Source organism: Gorilla gorilla, chromosome 9 (assembly GCF_029281585.2).
Source record: "Gorilla gorilla gorilla isolate KB3781 chromosome 9, NHGRI_mGorGor1-v2.1_pri, whole genome shotgun sequence".
Lineage (NCBI taxonomy): Eukaryota > Metazoa > Chordata > Mammalia > Primates > Hominidae > Gorilla > Gorilla gorilla.
Window position 1 is genome coordinate 101,019,289 of NC_073233.2, and position 20,222 is coordinate 101,039,510.

The following is a 20,222-nucleotide window of genomic DNA, read 5'->3' on the forward strand; positions in this document are numbered from 1 at the left end:
TACAGCTTGCAATAGAACTAAAAATTACTGAGTACTATGGTTTGAACATCCCCTCTAAAACTCATGTTGAAATTTAATTGCCAATGTAAGGATATTGGGACGTGGGACCTATAAGAGTTCATAAGGTCAAGAAGTCATAATGCCATTACCTCTGGAGTGGGTTAATTATCTCAAGGGTGGGTTTCTGATAAAAGGATGTAGTTCAGCCCCTGTTTCTCTGTCTCACACACTCACTTGCCCTTGTACCAAGCCATGATGGAGCACAGAGGCCCTGATCAGATGCCAGCACCATGCTCTTGGACTTCCCAGTTTCCAGAACCATAAGCCAACTAAATCTCTTTCTTTAGAAATTATCCACTATGTGGTATTCTGTTATAGCAGCAGAAAACAGATTAAACTGAATCTTAACTGTTTTTAAGGAGGCTTCTTTATTTTACCTGATAGGGTCTTTAATCTGGAGCCCTGTAGGGTCAGATTTGTAACATACTCATATGACCTTTGTTATTCACTACTACATTTCCTATTGATTTTCTGGAGCAAAGCAGGATGTAAATGATTGTCTTATTTAATTATTTCTATTTAATAAAATAATTATTCCCATTTAGAAACTAACACTCAGAAGATTACATGATTCACACCCATTATAAATGGTAAAGCTGATATTTGAGTCCTGGACTAAAAGACAAAAATAACACTGTTTAATCACTATCACTTCCTTGGCCCCTGTAGCAGACTCCTTTGGAGTACCCCATGTAAGGTTGCCAGGAATAAGAAATAAAAACATAGACCATCTAGCAAAATTTGAGTTTCAGGTAAATAAGAAATTAGTTTTGGGTATACATATGCCTCAAATATTGGATACCTTCCCCACATATTCATACTAAAGAAATGGGCCTAAATGGCCACTCCTAACACCTCCCTTCTCCCCCTTCTCTCTTGCACTCGCTCTCTCTCTCTCTCTCTCCTAACTTATAGGCACAGAAAGTATACTCAGAGGGCTTTAGCATTGGAGCTGTAAAGTCTTGTCAAGCTGAAATCAAAACCAGTACCATGGTATGCCAACCCACATGCATGCAGAATGTACAGGACAGTGGAGAAAACTGCTTGCAGAGAGGAGACTGGAGCAAAAGGCAGGAATGACCCAAAGCAGAAAAAGAAGGTGCATGACAGCTTCCCCTGCCCCAGAAAGCACAGCCATACATGCTACACTGAGGTCCAGAAGATTATTCTGTATCTCTACTGACTTGACAGAGTTCTCCTTCCTTATAGTACCTCCTCCAGGCATTAGTGGGAGGTCATGACTGGTGGCATAGTTGAACTTTCTGGCTGAGTTTGGAGAGGCAGGCCCATTCACTGGCTTTGTGGTGACGTGCAGTGGGCACTGTGCCTATGTGGGCAGCATGTAATCAGTGCATCAGTTCCCTTCCTGCTCACCCTGCTAGGAACTTCATGTCCAAGTGACTCAGACCTTAAGACCAGATTCTTCAGACAGACAGAGAGGACTAAGGGGTCAGGAAGATTTCTGGAACATCCCTAGAGGTAGCCTCTAAGAAGCCATTTTTTGATCCATCTCTACTGGTCCAATCACACACACACACACACACACACACACACACACACACACACACACACACACACGCCTGTATGTGCTCCAGTCATTCTTTCCTCTCCTTTCCATCACATTTATTATCATACCTGCTCCCCAGCTCCTCTTTAAAACTCAGGTATAATGTGTTAAATCATTCTCCAGGTATGGAGTGGCTCAAAGCAGAGAAGTGAACTCTGCAGGGTAGAGGCCTAAGCTTCTCTAAAGGATGCCTTCCCCAAGGTCGAGACTTTCTTTTCCAAAGTCATGATATTGCCACACACAGCATAATCACTTTCTGACTGCTGAGAACTTCTTATGAGCTTCTTTGCTCCAAAGCGGCAGAATCTCAAGTTCTTTGATGTCTGCCTTGGGAATGCAAATTAGTCAACACAGACAGCATCAAAGACAGTACTGACCCTGAGTGAGCACAGCATTCTTTTCCTCTTTAATCAGCCAAGTTGCCTAAAGCTCAGGAGAAAACTACCCAGCGAAAGGAAGAGTTCATACTCAGCCAGGGCACAATTTCAGCTCTGACTCCTAAAAATAAAGATTGTTCTCTCTAACTGAAAACCTCATCATGTAGGGGCTGCACTTAGCTCTAGACAGAAATGCTCACAAAATTCATAGCCAATATTATTCTACTTCTATTGTTTCATTAAATCACTCCCAGCTCAATGATCTCACTTGACTTCACAGTTCCCATACAGCACCCAAAGGATGACTCCGTGGTCATTTATAGTGTCTACCCAGCACCCATGGCTTACAGTACCAAGGTTTCCACCCTCCCCATGCAGGCCCTGTGCTTGGGGAGACTGACCTCACCCTCAGGCCCATGGGAGCCTGGATAAGCAGAGCCAAGCAGCTTGTGTGACTGTCTTCACCACAATCATGTTCTTGAGACTTTGCCCATGATCTAATCTAGCTCAATCAGGATTCCTGCTGAATGCTGGGACGGAAGCTGTGCCTTTTCTTCTGCAAGCCTTGAACTAGAAGTCAGGCACCATCCAATCTGCTGGAACCCACTTGTAAATTGAGCCAACACTCTGGGAGGCAGAACAGAAAAAAACATGTAAGAAAGTGCAACCTTGATAATAGCACAGTTGAGCTGCTGATTCAGGCAGACTGATGCCTGTTCTTCTTCTGGACTTTCCAGGCACACAGATGAACAAACTTTCTTGTTTATTCCAATTTTGAATTGCATTTTCTATTATGTGCAACTAACGACAAGAACAACAAATAGTGAATATTTTAGTGAGTAATGAGACAGTGGCTGTTCCAAAATTGCTTGTGTGTGTCTGTATGGTGCCTTCTAACACTCTGCAGTGTGCAACCTGCACAACTACACTGTATGGGCTCTGGCATAGGAGCAAGTATTTATCTTAGAGCTGCATTTACAAAGCAAACATAAAGTTTACATCTAGACTGATTGCATATTTGGGTGATTTGAACAAGTGAACTAACAGAGATTATGCCCCCTCATTCATTCGTTCAATTATTTATTAATACAAAAATATTACTGAATGCCTAATACATGCCAGGCCCTGATAGAGAAGTGAACAAGACAAGGTACTTGTCCTCATATGTTATAATCGGGGAGAATGATAATAAACAAATTAGTATGTAATGTAAGAACAAACAATGATGTGTTATGAATAAAAATAAATCAAGGCAAAGAGATAGTGCAGGGAGTGACAGGAATTATTTAAATACAGTAAATTAAACAAGGTCCCTCTGTGAGGCAACATGTGAGGGGAATGCTGAATGAAGTAATGAGGCAAGTTGTGTGAAGATAGGAGGAGAATTCCAGGCAAAGAGAACAGCCAATGCAAAGAAACTGAGGCAGAAACAATGTTGGCATGTTTGAGAAACAAGAAAGGCAGTGTAGCCAGAGCAGAACAAATGAAGACGAGAATATAGGCAATGAGATAAGAAAAGCAAGCAAGGGCCAGTTGCGTAGGGTCTTCTGAGACCACAAAGGAGACTGGATTTACAGTCATCTCTCAGTATACAAGGATTGGTTCCAGGAATCTCTGTGTATACTCAAATCTGTGACACAAGTCCCACAGTGGCCTCTGCAGAACCCACATAAAAGAAAAGTCAGCTCTTGACCAGGCGTGGTGGCTCATGCCTGTAATCCCAGCACTTTGGGAGGTTGAGGCGGGTGGATCACTTGAGGCCAGGAGTTTGAGACCCGCCTGGCCAATATGGCACAACCCATCTCTACTAAAAATACAAAAATTAGCCAGGTGTGGTGGTGTGCGCCTGTAATCTCAGCTACTCAGGAGGTTGAGGCACGATAATCACTTGAACCTTGGAGGCGGAGGTTGCAGTGAACTGAGATCATGCCACTGCACTCCACCCTGGGCAACAGAGTGAGGCACTGTCTCAGAAAAGTAAAGAAAAGAAAAGTCAGTTCTTTGCATACTTGGGTTTACCCTGAATATTGTATTTTTGATCTGCATTTGGTTGAAAAAAAAAATCCACATCTAAATCCACCGCACTTCAAACTCTTGTTGTTCCCGGGCTAATTGTAATTCTATTTTATTTTATTTTACTTTAAGTTCTGGGATACATGTGCAGAGTGTGCAGGTTTGTTACATAGATATACATGTGCCATGGTGGTTTGCTGCACCTATCAACCCGTCATCTGGGTTTTAAGCCCCATATGCATAAGGTATTTGTCCTAATGCTCTCCTTCCCCTTGCCCCCCACCCCTAAAAACCCCAGTGTGTGTTGTTCCCCTCCCTGTGTCCATGTGCTCTCATTGTTTAACTCCTGCTTATGAGTGAGAACATGCGGTGTTTGGTTTTCAGTTCCTGTGTTAGTCTGCTGAGGATGATGGCTTCCAGCTTCATCTATTTCCCTGCAAAGGATATTATCTCATTCCTTTTTACAGCTGCATAGTATTCCATGGTGTATATGTGCCACATTTTCTTTATCCAGTCTATCATTGATGGGCATTTGGGTTGGTTCCATGTCTTTGCTATTATAAATAGTGCTACAATAAAACATGTGTACATGTGTCTTTATAGTAGAATGATTTATATTCCTTTTGGAATGATCTAGAACTAGAAATACCATTTGACCCAGCAATCCTATTACTGGGTATATACCCAAAAGGAATATAAATCATTATACTACATTCAATGTAAAAGTGTTCCTATTTCTCCACAGCTTTGCCAGCATCTGTTGTTTCCTGACTTTCTAATAATCGGCATTCTTACTGGTGTGAGATGGTATTTCATTGTGGTTTTGATGTGCATTTCTCTAATGACCAGTGATGACGAGTTGTTTTTTTTTTCCATGTGTTTGTTGGCCACATAAATGTCTTCTTTTGAGAAGCGTCTGTTCATATCCTTTGCCCACTTTTTGATGGGGTTGTTTGGTTTTTTTTCTTGTATATTTGTTTAAGTTCCTTGTAGATTCTGGATATTAGACCTTTGTCAGATGGGTAGATTGCAAAAAATTTTCTCCTCTTCTGTAAGTTGCCTGTTCACTCTGATGCTAGTTTCTTTTGCTGTGCAGAAGCTCTTTCATTTAACTAGATCCCATTTGTCAGTTTTGGCTTTTTTTGCAATTGCTTTAGGTGTTTTAGTCATGAAGTATTTGCCCATGCCTATGTCCTGAATGGTATTGCCTAGGTTTTCTTCTATGGTTTTTATGGTTTTGGGTTTTATAGTTTAGTCTTTCATCCATCTTGCATTAATTTTTATATAAGATATAAGGGAGGGGTCCAGTTTCAGTTTTCTCCATATGGCTAGCCTGTTTTCCCAGCACCATTTATTAAATAGGTACTCGTTTCCCCATTGCTGGTTTTTGTCAGGTTTGTTGAAGATCATATGATTGTAGATGTGTGGTGTTATATCTGAGCTCTCTGTTCTGTTCCATTGGTCTATATGTCTGTTTTAGTACCAGTACTGCAGCAGGAAAAGCTGCAGACAAAACCTCTCTGACACCGAGTTAAAGAAGGAAGGGCTTTACTTGGCCGGGCGCTTTGGCAAGACTCATGTCTCCAACAACCAAGCTCCCCGAGTGAGCAATTCCTGTACCTCTTAAGGGCTTACAATTCTAAGGGGGTCCGCATGAGAGGGTCGTGATTGATTGAGCAAGCAGGGGGTACGTGACTGGGGGCTGCATGCACCGGTAATTAGAACGGAACAGAACAGGACAGGGATTTTCACAGTGCTTTTCTATACAATGTCTGGAATCTATAGATAACATAACTGATCAGGTCAGGGGTCGATCTTTAACTACCAGGCCCAGGGTGTGGTGCTGGGCTGTCTGCCTGTGGATTTCATTTCTGCCTTTTAGTTTTTACTTCTTCTTTCTCTGGAGGCAGCAATTGGGCATAAGACAATATGAGGGGTAGTCTCCTCCCTTATTCCCCCACTTTGAGAACTTCACTCGTTAGTGGGAGTTCTCACTTTCATTCTCACTACCAATGTCTTCTTGCAAGACAGATCGACAGTGATTCATATAGTACACTTGTGCTGAAGCATTTTGGTGAACTAAGGTAGCGATGAAGCTTTTTATCATTTGAAGAAGTACAGGTAGCAAACAAGGGAGCAGTAAGCAGGTTTCTATTACTATTATAACTCCTATTATAAGGGTTTTAAATCTTTTTAGTGCTGGGAACCATTTTCTAAACATGGCCCTAGGATCAAACCCATGCCTCACTTGCATGGGCACATGTGCCAGTTTTATCTTATCTCTAACTATGTCTTCAACTACTTGCCCTTGATCAACTATGTGTAGACAGCAATTAGTAAGGTTAAATTTCCTACAGACCCCTCCTTCAGCTGCTAGCAAGTAGTCGAGAGCCAATCTATTTTGACAGATAGCATTTCTCATCTGAGTTTCTTGCTGGGCCAGAATAGTCAAGGCTCTGCCAGTCTTATTAGTGATTATTTCTAAGACAGCTTGTAACCGTATGATTCAATTGAGCATGTAAATGGGGGTCTGGTATCCTCAGAAGCCATCTTGTGCCCAAGTACCAGGCCCATAATATTGTATGATTCTCTCAGGGGGCCATTCATCATCTTTCCAATTTCCTATAGCTATGATTCTCTTTTCACAGGAAGCATAGACAGGAAAGCCTAGAGTTCACCTGTCTTTATGGGCAGTAGGACGAAAGATGGTTTAATAGTGCCAATAACACAACTTACCTGCCCACTGGTCGGGTAATTTGGTGTAAGCTCTATGCCCACATATCCAGTATAATCCAGTGGTGGCTGTCCAGTCCTGGTGGGACTCTGGGTGGGTCCACACGGTTTGCAACTTTGGGAATTTACTAAATGGATTTTTCTTAGCGTGGTTTGGACTTCACTAGATGGCTGTTTTTGTAGTACTATTATACAGTTTTTGCCCAAGGCAGCAGAGTCTTCCTACAAGAAGGGTGAAGTTCTTCCCCACTCTTGCTATACAGTATTATCTAATGATTGAGGCTTTTAAGACCCAGAAGTTATCAGGGTGATTCTTTTGAGCCGGGAATTCATCAGGAACTGGGTCTGTAGGTACTAATTCTCGGGCTTCCCATGGCCATTGATATCCCACTACAGTTTCTCTACATACATAACATGAAGTGACATTGATAGACTGGGCTACATGCTCGGCTAATTGCAAAAACAAATTTCTTGTTTTTCCTGGAATTTCTGGTACTGGCACATTCAGTTCATCATAGAAGGTTTGAAATACTGACTCAGGAGAGCATTTATAAACTTCTCCTGAAACCACAATATTTACTCAAGGATCTAGTCCAGCCCCATCGATTTCTACAGTTACACGCTCCCTTTTTTTCCAGCGAGGATCAAGGGGGTTGGTTATTACTAGTTCTAAGGGGTTACACTGACCACTGGTACAGGAAAAGCCACTTTTCCTTTTCTGAAGGTGGACAGGATTCTTTCCATTTTTTATCTAAGTAGCCTAAATGACACAAGACCAGTATCCACATTCCTTTCCACACAGTCCTAATTCATGACAAATGTACTTATTTTCTGCCATGTAGCCTCTTTCCTAATTAAGAGAACCACATCCTATTCTTAACTTATTACTATTAATGACAACACATGCATCAAACTTCAAGGTGACTTGTTTGGGCACCCCTTTTTCTTTTGTTTTGGCTAACACTTTACTCATATCACTTATGAGCCCCCACCAGTCCTCAGTCCTTAATCTTATTTCAAAAACTGTGGTCATGGGAGGCTCAGATGGGTCATAACACACATCAGGTTGGTCATTTCCTGGGCTACATACCTTGTATAGAATAGCATTATACAAACAAGTTCTTTTTAGAGTCTCGGTACACTTATAATAACCATAAAATAATAGGACTGTAGCAACTTTTTGTCCTACTATACACTGGGAACAGTCCTTAGTCTGAGGAAGGTCAGTTGAGGTCCTTACTGTACAAGTCCAAATTTTAAGGAAAATGAGTCCCACGATGAGTTTTCTCATGCTTTGGTCGTATGTGGACCAGTCAGCTTCCGGGTGTGACTGGAGCAGGGCTTGTCATCTTCTTCAGAGTCACTTTGCAGGGGTTGGCGAAGCTGCTCCCGCCCACGTACATCACAGTCTACTGATGTTCAAAGATGGTCTCAGAGGTTGGGCCCACTAGAGTAAACTCAGTCCAAAACCTCTACACAGTTATGTTCAACTGGGCTCTCTGATACCAGGAGCAAGGTGGCGGGGTTTAGGGTGTTGCAAACTTCAATGGTTACGCGGGAAGTTTCACATAGCAAGCTTTGGTACTTGGTTAATCTAGCATTTGTTAGCCAGTGATGTCCTTTGGTATTCATCAAAGTTACCACAGCATGGGGGGCTTTATATTCAGGTTTTGCCTAAGGGTTAGTTTATCTGCTTCTTGTGCTAACAGGGCTGTTGCTGCCAGGGCCCTTAGACATGGGGGCCAGCCTTTGGAAACTCCGTCTAGTTGTTTTGAGTGATAGGCCACTGGCCTTGGCCAGGGCCCCACAGTCTGGGTTAAAACTCCAACTGCCATTTTTTCTCTTTCTGACTCATAGAATGTAAAGGGTTTTGTCAGGTCAGGTAGCCCCAGGGCTAGGGCTGACGTGAGTTTTTCTTTTAACTCATGAAAAGCTCGTTGCTGTTGGTTGTAATAGATGTAGTTTATCCAATTTACATTTTTATTAACTGTCACCTACCAAAATACTGACTCAAATCCTGCAGCTATTTGATTTCAAGCTGTAAATTGACCTGGTATTCCCCGTGGGACTCCAATTGCGTCTAAATAGACGTGAGAGTCGAAAGACCCATAAGGGGCTTCTCTCGCTTTACGATGTCTTATTTTTTCTCCCTCTGGTTGATGAAATGCCAGGGTGAAAGGGATAGCCAATTGGACTGAAGTATAAGTGCCACTCCACTTATTTGGCAGAGTGCCCAGTAAAGGTCCACCACAATACCACCACACATCCACTCGGGGATGAACAAGGGCTGACTGATTGATAAGCTCTTGAAAATTCTTAAGCTCACTGAATCCCTTCAGGTCTCCAAGGAACGCTGTTTCCTCTCTGTCATGAGAGACATGAAGCGAACTTAGTGCTGAGAGACGGAAGCTGGATGGCCCTCGGGGGCTGACCCGCAGGGTGCCGGACTTTGGGATATAGCAGAGAGAGCTTGGCACGACTTATTATTCCAGACTGTAGAATCCTGGAAAAGAGCTACCATGCAGCCCATGCCTGGTCAACTGAAGGACCACCTTAGTAGAAAGGGGACAATCTGGGCCTCTGGCCTGCCATGTGCACAAGCATAACAATCGCTTTTGTTTAACGTGTGGATGGAATATTTGATCTATTCCAACCAGGCATTTGCATCTTGGTATCCTGTCTTAATTGCCAAAGTTTGTTTTAAGTCTTTAACTTCTATGATGCTCTAGTAAAATGAATGTATGATTTTCGGAAATTGTAAAAACCAGTTGGGCCAGTCCATCCTTGCTCTTTAGTGGTCCACAGAACATTGGACCAACTACGGCATAAAAGCTCTACATCGGGGGGCAAGAATCCTCATTGACACTGGAGTCTTTATTGAAATTTCCCCAGATTAAACGGTCCTCATTTACTAATGCCCAGTCCGAGGAGAGTCAGGAGAGACAGAGGTACTTCTCTGAAGTAGAGAGCTGTCTTTGACTTGGCAAGTCCCCACGGGGTATAACAAGGCAAACATTAAATGCAATAGTTTGAGACAAAATTGACTTGGTTATGTTAATAACTAGATGGTCAGCAATAGAGTGAGGAAAGAAGAAAGAGTAATAGAATAGACGAAACAGTTAAATTTTTCTTAGCTTTAGTTTGGTAGGGTTTTCCCCCTGGGACTATGGCCCACGACTCTGGAAGGGGAGGCACTTTCTTGACTCAGTTGTGATAAGTCCATCCTTTTTTAGCTGTATGAACAGTAGTCTTGGTGGTTAGCAGCATAAGGTACGGTCCTTCCTAGGCTGGCTCGAGTTTCCTTTCTTTTCATCCTTTGATGAGAACGTGATCCTCAGGCTGGTGCTGGTTTACCGGAAATTCTAGGGGTGATACATGTGCTAAAAGACTTTTAGTTTTGAGAGAAAGGAAAGTGGAAGATAAACCAAGTATATAATTTCTAAGAAATTGACCTTTTGTTTTAAATGTGGGGACATGAGCTGTGGACTCTGTAGTCCTTGGTGCCTGTCTACTGAGAAATTTCCTTTAGCACCTATTTTTTATTAGTTTTCAGACCAAAGAAGCCAAACACCATTTTATATCTGACAATGCTTCCTGTATGATTTTTATACCAGCTAAGCTAAATTTCACCTTTATATTACTGTGCTATTAATGTTAAACTTAGTTTTAATAAAACCTTGTAGACATATTTATTCAATTTTTAATGTCGGATCATAAGGTAAGATTTTTATAGACTCTTTTTAACCTTTTATAATCTTTGTTAAAGAGCAGGTTAGTGCTTTAAGAAAAACCTGTTGTGTTTTTACTTTAATGTCAGTTCACAGAAAAACCAGATGATACCCCTTTAACTTTAGCCAATATGTTTACACACAGAATTTTCTTTATAATTAAGTTTTAAAACTTGCTTAAACCTTCAAAATAATAACTTTTTAAACCTTTTAATGTAGGTAAAAATTTATATTCTTATGCCTCTTTATAATTCTTTTACCAAAGGTATATTTTACTTCCCTTATACACCTTGCACATAAACTGTTTTTTTCAATAGTTTTACATTCAGGAGGCCTAGTTACTTTTAAATTATACAACAATTCTTGCATAAATTCTTTTTTTATAACTGTTTTTTTTCTTTTTTCCTTCAATTACCTGGGAGGAACCATCTATCGTCCTGTCCTGAAGGGAATTCCTCCTAGATCTGGTGGGACCTTTGTATGGTAATTAAGATTTAGATCCCCTGTTAGGAAACCTGCTGGGTTAAGGGAATTTTCAGTGGTTAATGTTAAATCATCTTTTTTTTTTCTTAGGATACTTCTGAACTGGTGAGGTGTGCTCACAATGAACTCGCCAGTTCAGAAGTATCCTCTAAAAGTTATTTTTCTACTTTCTTCTGTCAGCAAAGCCGTTGCCGCCACAGATTGAATGCATTTGGGCCATTTGCAGATTACTAGGTCAAGGATTTTTGATAGGAAGGCTACACAGGTTGTTGGTGGCCTCAGTGCTTTCAGGCTACACCCTTGTTTACACTGAAAACAAAGTGGTATTGGAGTGTTACAGGGTTACGGAGAATACCTTTAATTATCAATTATAGGTTTTAAATTTACCTTGGCTTTTAAAGGAATAGGGTACTCTTTTTTTTTTTAACTACTTGTATATCTCTCTTCTTCTCTCTTCTTGACTCCCTCTTTGTCTCTCTGTCTCTTCCTCTCTGTCTCTTCCTCTCTCTCTCTACCTCTTTTCCTCTCTGTCTCTTTTCTCTCTCTCTGTCTCTCTCTCTCTCTCTGCTGGTCTTTCCTTGCCTCTGCCAGCCACTTATGCTGCTGTTCTCTCAACCACTGTGTGGGGCGGGAGGGTCTAAAACCAGCTGTAACCAAGTGTCTATGTACGGGAACTGGTCTGGGGGCCCTGGCTTACAGGTTACCTTGTGCCATACCTTTGTAACAAGGGACCTGTCCAGGCTTCCTTCTGATGGCCAACCCACCTCTAATGCTGGCCAGTCTATGTCACACAAAGTTCTAAGTTTTCCTGGTGTCACAGTACCACCGTAATCTCCCTTAAATCCTTTTTTGAAATTTTTCAACATAGTTCCTAGTGGGGTGGGCTTACTTTGTGCCTGACCCATGCTTCCTCAAGAAAAAACACCACACTCCACACCACACACACACCACAAAAGAAAGAATGGGTAAAAAGGGCACACACACACTTTTACAGTTTACACCAAACCAGAATCAAAACCAAAATCAGAGTATCAAGAAATCCAAACCAGGTCGAAACCACAACCAAAGTATCAAGCAATCCAAGTCAAGTCAAAAACAAAAACCAAAGTGCCAGTACAGGCACACCGTGGGTGATCAGGCCACATTTCCATTCAAATGGAGTGTGCAAGTTCCAAAGACTAGTCTTACCAAGTTCCAGATGTCTGGACTCTAAGTGCCAGTTCCTTCCTGGTGTTCAGCCACTGCATTGATCCTTCATGGGGGCCTGCCACGCACTGCTCTGGTGAGGCGTTCCACTGGGGCAATTGCCTACCTAGGAGCACTCTCAGGATCCGCATCACTCAAGCTGGCCAGAGTGCCCCGCAGGGATGCTCCACAGGGCAGGCCTAAGCCGCCTAAGGGGCTGCCTCGACCATCCGTTAATCACCTCGCTTCCCGGTCAGGGAACCAAGAAATGTAGCAGGAGAAGCCATAGACAAAACCCCTCCGACACTGAGTTAAAGAAGGAAGGGCTTTATTTGGCTGGGAGTTTTGGCAAGACTCAGGTCTCCAACAACCAAGCTCCCCGAGTGAGCAATTCCTGTCCCTCGTAAGCGCTTACAACTCTAAGGGGGTCCACGTGAGAGGGTCGTGATCAATTGAGCAAGCAGGGGGTATGTGACTGGGGGCTGCATGCACCAGTAATTAGAATGGAACAGAACAGGACAGGAATTTTCACAGTGCTTTTCTATACAATGTCTGTAATCTATAGATAACATAACCGATTAGATCAGGGGTCGATCTACCAGGCCCAGGGTGTGGCGCCGGGCTGTCTGCCTGTAGAGAGTTTTTACTTCTTTCTTTGGAGGCAAAAATCAGGCATAAGACAATACGAGGGGTGGTCTCCTCCCTTAGTACCATGCTGTTTTGGTTACTGTAGCCTTGTAGTATAGTTTGAAGTCAGTTAGCATGATGCCTCCAGCATCATGATCAAGTTGGCTTCACCCCTGGGATGCAAAGCTATTTCAACATATACAAACCAATCAACGTAATCCATCACATAAACAGAACCAATTATAAAAATCACATGATTATCTCAATAGATGCAGAAAAGGCCTTCAATAAAATTCAACATCCCTTCATTCTAAAAACTCTCAATAAACTAGGTATTGATGGAACATATCTCAAAATAATAACAGCTATTCATGACAAACCCATAGCCAATATCATACTGCATGAGCAAAAGCTGGAAGCATTCACTTTGAAAACAGGCACAAGACAAGGATGCTCTATCTCACCACTCTTATTCACACTGTATTGGAAGTTCTGGCCAGGGGCAATCAGGCAAGAGAAAGAAATAAAGGATATTCAGATAGGAAAAGAGGAAGTCAAGTTGTCTCTGTTTGCAGATGGCATGATTCTATATTTAGAAAACCCCAGTGTCTCAGCCCAAAAACTCCTTAAGCTGATAAGCAACTTCAGCAAATTCTCAGGATACAAAATCAATGTGCAAAAATCCCAAGCATTTCTATACACCAACAATAGACAAGCAGAGAGCCAAATCATGAATGAACTCCCATTCACAATTGCTACAAAGAGAATAAAATACCTAGGAATACACGGATGTGAAGGACCTCTTTAAGAACTACAAACCACTGCTCAAGGAAATAAGGGAGGACACAAACAAATGGAAAAATATTCCATGCTCCTGGATAGGAAGAATCAATATTGTGAAAATGGCCATACTTCCCAAAGTAATTTACATATTCAATGCTATTCCCAAACTATCATTGACTTTCTTCACAGAATTAGAAAAAACTACTTTAAATTTCATATGCAACCAAAAAAAGAGCCCATGTAGCCAAGACAATACTAAGCAAAAAGAACAAGGTTAACAATAATTCTTAAGTGTGATTGGCAGCTGTTAAAGGCTTTTGTGCAGATGAACAACAATCTGATTTAAGTTTTAAGATGCCTCAACACAGACGGACTCAGGAACAATGTTGAAAAAAGAAGCAAGTCAAAGAATTAATGAGTCCAAAACAAACAATACTAATCAATATATTATTTAAGGATACAATTTTATTTTTAAAAAATGAAAAGCAAGAAAATGATAAACATAAAATTCAGGATGTGAATTACTTCTCAGGGGAGGCAGGAGAATGCAATTTGTGAGAGAATCCAGGGGATATCTAGAGTATTGTAAATTCTATTTCTTAAGCTGGGGGGTGGCCATGGGGTGTTAATTTTATTATTATTATTTAAATCAAATTAAATTATTATTTAAATTTGTTTCCTAGACATGATATATTTGATAATAAAAATATTTAAATAAAATTAAATTATTATTTAAATTTGTTTCCTAGACATGATATATTTGATAATAAAAAAATACTCCAGCTATAGTGGATGATTGACTACAGGCAGTCAAAATTAATACAGGTGAGACTCGTGATAAAGCTGTTGTTAGAATCCATCTGAGTGGAGATGGTGGCATGGCTAGTGTGTGACAGTGAGTGAGAATGGATCAGATGTGGCTATATTTTGAAAGTGGAGCTAATAGGAATTGAATATGCATTGGATGTGGGATGTGAGTGGAAAAAGGAGATGGGAAAAAAGTAGAGAGGAGCAGCCTAGGGGACAAACACCAGACCTCATCTTTCCAGACCTTTCTAGCTCTTGTGAGCCTATGACCCAAGGTTCTAAGAGGTCTTGGTGAAGATCTTCAACAAAAGCCCAGAAAACACCTGTTATTGGTGGCCAGCAAAGAAGCCTAGACCTCTCCATGCCCATTTCCACGGGAGCTTCCCCAGGCCCTCTCAGAGCTCATGAGCCTGCTCCCTGTGGGATGGGACTTCAGCTCTGACTGCTTGTTCCAGGGGCACTGGAGCGGAAACAAAGAAAAAAAATGAAGATTTAAGAGTGAGAGGGGGGAAATGAATCTCTTGTTGTTTTTCCAATAAAGTAATTCACTAGATAATGGCTTTTGAGCAGTCTAACCAGAGAAAATGAATGAGAATAAAAATTAAAACAAAACCCCAAAAATTAACATAACTAAATAGCATGGATGATCCCAGAGGAGGAAGGGAAGCAAAGTCAGGACAGGGGCTGCCTCACTTCCTTGGAAACTCTGCCAAGTTGAGATTGAAGCCCCTCCAAGCAGGGCCACCTGAGGTTAGCTTGACCCCTGCCCAGGCTACAGGGCCAGTTCTGCCAATCTGGCTGGTGCAGTGGAGCCATATGAGGGGCAGGGAGGTCTTTGTCAGACCTCTAACTCCATGTGTCCACCCAACAATTCCTAAGAAGGAGGAGGCAACCTCATCACTGTGCACCCCCTCTTTCCCTTTTACCTTGGGGCAGCCAGAAGGATTCATTATAAGCCACAATTCTGGGGGCTGGATGATGCGAGGGCACTAATTTAAAGCCAGAGACAACCATGGTTCTTTGTCGAGATCATTTCCAAAAAATTAGTGTATGCATGTGAGGACTGAGATTTTGAAGCTCTCTCTTCCTCCCTGCCCCTATTTTCTCCCTTCCTATTCCTGAATCAGGCTAAAATAATACTGTGAACTATAATAATGATAGCTACTTCTCCTCTCTACCATTTATTGTTCACCATATATTTGCCAGGCACACTGCTAAGTGGTTTCCTTGCATTAACTCATTTTATCATCAATAGCCACCTTGTGAGGTAGATGTTATTATCTGCACTTCACACCTAATAATGTTAGCTCACATTTATCCAAATAATTCCATCTGCCAGACACTGTGCAAAGAATTGGTGTTGTGTCATTATACGGAAGGTACTACTCTCATCCCCATATTACAGAGGAGGAAATTTACTCAGAGAAGCAAGGTAACTTGTTCAAGGTTTTACACCCTGTCAGGAGAAGGCCTGAGATGTCCGGGCAAGATTTCCTCAGAAGGGATCATAGCCTGGGAAGGCCCAGCCATCATTGCAGGCCAATTCAAGCTACTAAGGAAGCCCCCTATAGGCACTCTCAGTAACAGCTTTACTGAGATATCTGTGTTCTCTTTACTCACAACACCGCTGGCACCAAATGAAGGGGGTTTTCCACCTGCCAGCCAATTCTCCAGCTCTCCAGACACCAAGTGGGTGTTCTACAATTCAATTCAGTTCTGACAATAACTAGCCAGAGTTAGCACAGGCCTCACAGGTTAAGGGCTCAGTGCTACAAGACTCCCTTCACTGCAGATGCTAATTGCAAGTCTGGGCCTTCCAGATGGACCAGCAATAAACTAGGGGTTCCCAGGACCCCCCTCCTTGAGTTTTATCATTTGCTTGAATGGCTCACAGAACTGAGAAAGAACTTTACCGTTACCAGTTTATTGTACAGGACACAACTCAGGAACAGCCAAATGGAAGAGATGCAGGGGGCAAGGTATGGGAGCAGGGCCACATCACCCTTCCAGCATCCCTGATGTGTTCACCAACCCGGGAGCTCTCTGAACTACTTCATTTAGGAGGTTTTAATGGAGGCTCCATTCACAGGCATGACTGATTACATCATTGGCCACAGGTGGTTAACTCATCTTCAGCTTCTCTCTCTGCCTGGAGGTCTGTGAGTGGAGCTGATAGTTCCAAATCTCTAATCACTTGTAGGTTTTTCTGGTGAACAGCCCCCACCTGAAGCTGTCTAGGGACCGTCCCCCCCTCCCCGCCCCCCACCCACCAGCCACCCATCATCTCATTAGCATACAAACAGTACCCTTATGCCTCTAGAGATTCTAAGGGATTTAGGAACTGTGTGCCAGAAACCTCCAGAAACCTAAGACAAAGACCAAATGTACCATCAGCTCTCTGCCCTCTACATCTGTAAATTCAATGCAAATTCAATGAAAATATTTGGAAAACATAATACATAACATAAACATAACAAACATAAATAAAAATACAACAATTTAAAATAACACAAATTTTAAAAATATAGTGTAACAACAATTTACATAGCATTACATTGTAATAAGAATCTAGAGATGATTTAAAGTACATGGGAGGCAGTGTATAGGTTATATGCAAATACCACACCATGTTATATAAGGTACTTGAGCATCACAGATTTAATTTCTGAGGGGAGATTCCAGAACCAATCCCCCACAGATATTGAAGGATGACTGTATATTTCTTATTGTTACCACTGGCAAATCCATATGGGTCTACATCAACCTGAATTCTTGCCTCCTCAGAAGACTGAGGGGGTATAAGGCAGAGTGAGAGACCAAGGCAAGTTTTAGAGCAGGAGTGAAAGTTTATTAAAAAGCTTTAAAGCAGGAATGAAGGGAAGTAAAGTACACTCGGAAGAGGGCCAAGCAGGCAACTTGAGAGATCAAGCGTACGGTTTAACCTTTCGACTTGGGGTTTTATATGTTGGCATTCTTCCGGGGTCTTGCACTACTTCTCCCCTGATTCTTCCTTTGGGGCGGGCTGTCCACATGTACAGTGGCCTGCTAGCACTTGGGAGGGGCCGCATGCACAGTGTGCATGCTCACTTGAGGCATTTTCCCCTTACGAATCCAGTGTTCCTAAACAAAGGTCATCTGCCACTTTCCCTCTTAGTGCGCATGCTTGAGCCCACTTGCCCAACTCCTGAGAGCTTATTGGGAAGCTGCTGATCATCAGTTTTAGATGTTTCTATCTGCTGGGAGGCTGCCGTTCCCTGGCACCGGCTGCAACCAATTATTATTTTAGAGAGATAGCTTAACAACTGCCTGACCATCACCTGACGGTTGCCTGACATTCCTGGTGGGGGTTGGGGGAAGCTCTCTCCTGCCCTGCTCATGTTTGACTAGCTACCTACGGTAACATTACTTCACAAATCATCTAATTCACACATTTAAAGTGTATGATTAAATGGTTTTAATCTATTCAGACTTGTGCAACTATCACCACAAGTTAGAACATTTGAATCACCTCAAAAAGAAATCTCTCATACCTTAGTTATCATCCCCAACTCTCCATTCTCACAGCTCTAGGCAACTGCTAATCTACTTTCTTTTTCAGTGAATTTGCCTATTCTGGACATTTCATATAAATAGAATCATGCAATACGTGACTTTTATGACTGTCTTCTTTTACTTAACATGATGTTTTCAAGGTTCGTCTTTGTATATATCATGCTTTAGTACTTCATTTCTTTTTATTGCCAAATAATATTCCATTGCAGCGCTATATCATACTTTATCCATTCGTCTGTTGGTAGACATATGGGTGGTTTCCACTTTGGAGACATTATGAATAATGCCACTATCAACACTCAAGTAAAAGTTTTTGTGTGGATATAAGTTTTCATTTCCTTTTGGCATTTTTCTACAGGCCTCTGAGATAGTGTTAAAGACAAACCTTTGAAAGTGAACTTTAATGAAGTCCAGAAAAGAGTGAGCTGCAGTATCTACAGCTTTCTGTGCCATTAATTTAATCCACATAACAACCTTGTGAAATAGATTTTTTTAATTCATATTTCAGAGTCAGATAAATAAAATCTATCTCTGTCCTCCAAACCCATGCTCTTAAACACTATGCAATACAGCCTACCACTCAAATTGGGAGAAAGGGATGTTATTCCCTTTTCTGCACATAATATAGTGTGGCTTAGCAGTCTAACAAGTTCTGGAGAAAACTGTTCAAACTGCTAGGTGGGAAGGGCTCCCTGGCAAAACTCCAACCAGCCTATGCACTGGGAGGAGTGCACACCTGGGTGGAGCCACAGAAGTTTGTGCTGTTTGTAGTGGGGAGGAGACTGGCCCCTCCTCTTCCTTTGTGGAACCTGGGAACTGCGAGGCTGGAAGCCCACTAGCAGGGACTCTGGCTTTGCAGAGGGTCCCTGTTTCCCTTTTTTCCTTTTCACGCAATAAACCCTGCCCTGCTCACCCTTCAAATTGCGACCCTAAATTTTTGTGGCCGTGTGACAAGGACCTCACCTTTAGCTGAACTAAGGAAAAGCCCCACAACACTGTGAAAGGAAACTAAAAATCTGGGACCCCTAACTCATTATGCCACAGGGAAAAGTCAAGCTTGAAAACTGAGTCATGCAAAACTGCCTTCCATTTTGTTCCTAAATAGATTGATAAAAAGAAAGAAGGTTACTGATTTCCTCAGGGGTCCTGCCTCACAATTTGCTTACAAGGAAATTCCTTGTGGGCCCCAAGATCTTTACCCTGAAACAATTCTGTTGAATTTCACCCAGACAATGTAAATGAACAGATTATCTTCACAGGTATGGGACAAAGACAGGATTAGGAGTCATCCTTCCCTCACTTAAGACAAATGCATGTTTGACTGGGTTATTTACTGTTTATTTTACGTAAAAATGTAGATTAACCACACACCAGATGAATGCATAATTGACTCTTCCTCTACCCGCTTCTTTCACATGTAAAATATGGATTCAGTGAATGCTGATCAAAGCTTCAAAAGAATGCAATTGCTTTTCTCTTTTATTTACCCTACCCCCTTTTCTTTCCACTTTCCCTTACTGCCTGCTCTTTCCCCTTTAAATACAAAAGTTCTCAAACCCTGTTTGGAAAAAGCACGGATCACAGATGTTCCTGTGATTTTGTGTTCCTTTTTGCCAGGCACACGCTCAATTTTGGCAAAATAAACCTGTAAAATGATTGAGACTTACCTCCGTCACGTCGTTTGATTTACAGAACACATTGTCATTTGGCATCTCAAGGGCGTTGTGACTTTCGGAGTGTCTGAAGCTTGCTTCCTGGGCTGGGCAGTATTTATTTCATGAAGGACAACAGCAGTCACAGCAGAGGAAAAGCATTTTCCTTAAGTGGCTTGTGGGTGATAGACACCAACTAGGAAGGTGGAGCAGAGGAACAGAAGACCATTATTGCGTGTGTGTAAGACATCTCTAGAGACATCTGAAAATAAGTGAAAAGCATAGGCAGAGAACTAAGATGAGCCATTGAAATGAGGGAATTAATGCTAATGTGAACCTATTTGTACCGGTTACAGGTTGTGGGAAGTTAAAGAAACCTATGTTAAACATACCAGCCATTTTAGGGCTTTTTCCTCTTACTGCCCCCTCTGTCTGGACACCTTCACCACCACCACCACCACGTTGCCAAAGTGGGAATATGCTAAAATGTGGTGCACCTGGAGTTACGCAGTAACTTTGCAATAGAGATAACGGAGTATCCCAATTACTGACCCTAGTCAGGGTTGTTGACTCTAATCACACTTTAAAGCCGTTTTAGTCTGTTTGTGCTGGTATAACAGAATTCCTGGGACTGGGTATTTTATAGAAGAGAAAT

The 20,222-nt window shown here is 42.0% G+C and overlaps 1 long non-coding RNA gene across 1 annotated transcript in view; it reads right to left on the reverse strand.

Moving 5' to 3' along the window:
- The window catches only part of LOC129525476 (uncharacterized), a 125,024-nt gene that overhangs the window by 104,651 nt on the left and 151 nt on the right, over positions 1-20,222 (reverse strand). The window contains exon 2 of the long non-coding RNA XR_008669797.2: positions 19,583-19,763. This is a non-coding gene — a long non-coding RNA (uncharacterized lncRNA). The remainder of the gene's footprint in view (positions 1-19,582; positions 19,764-20,222) is intronic.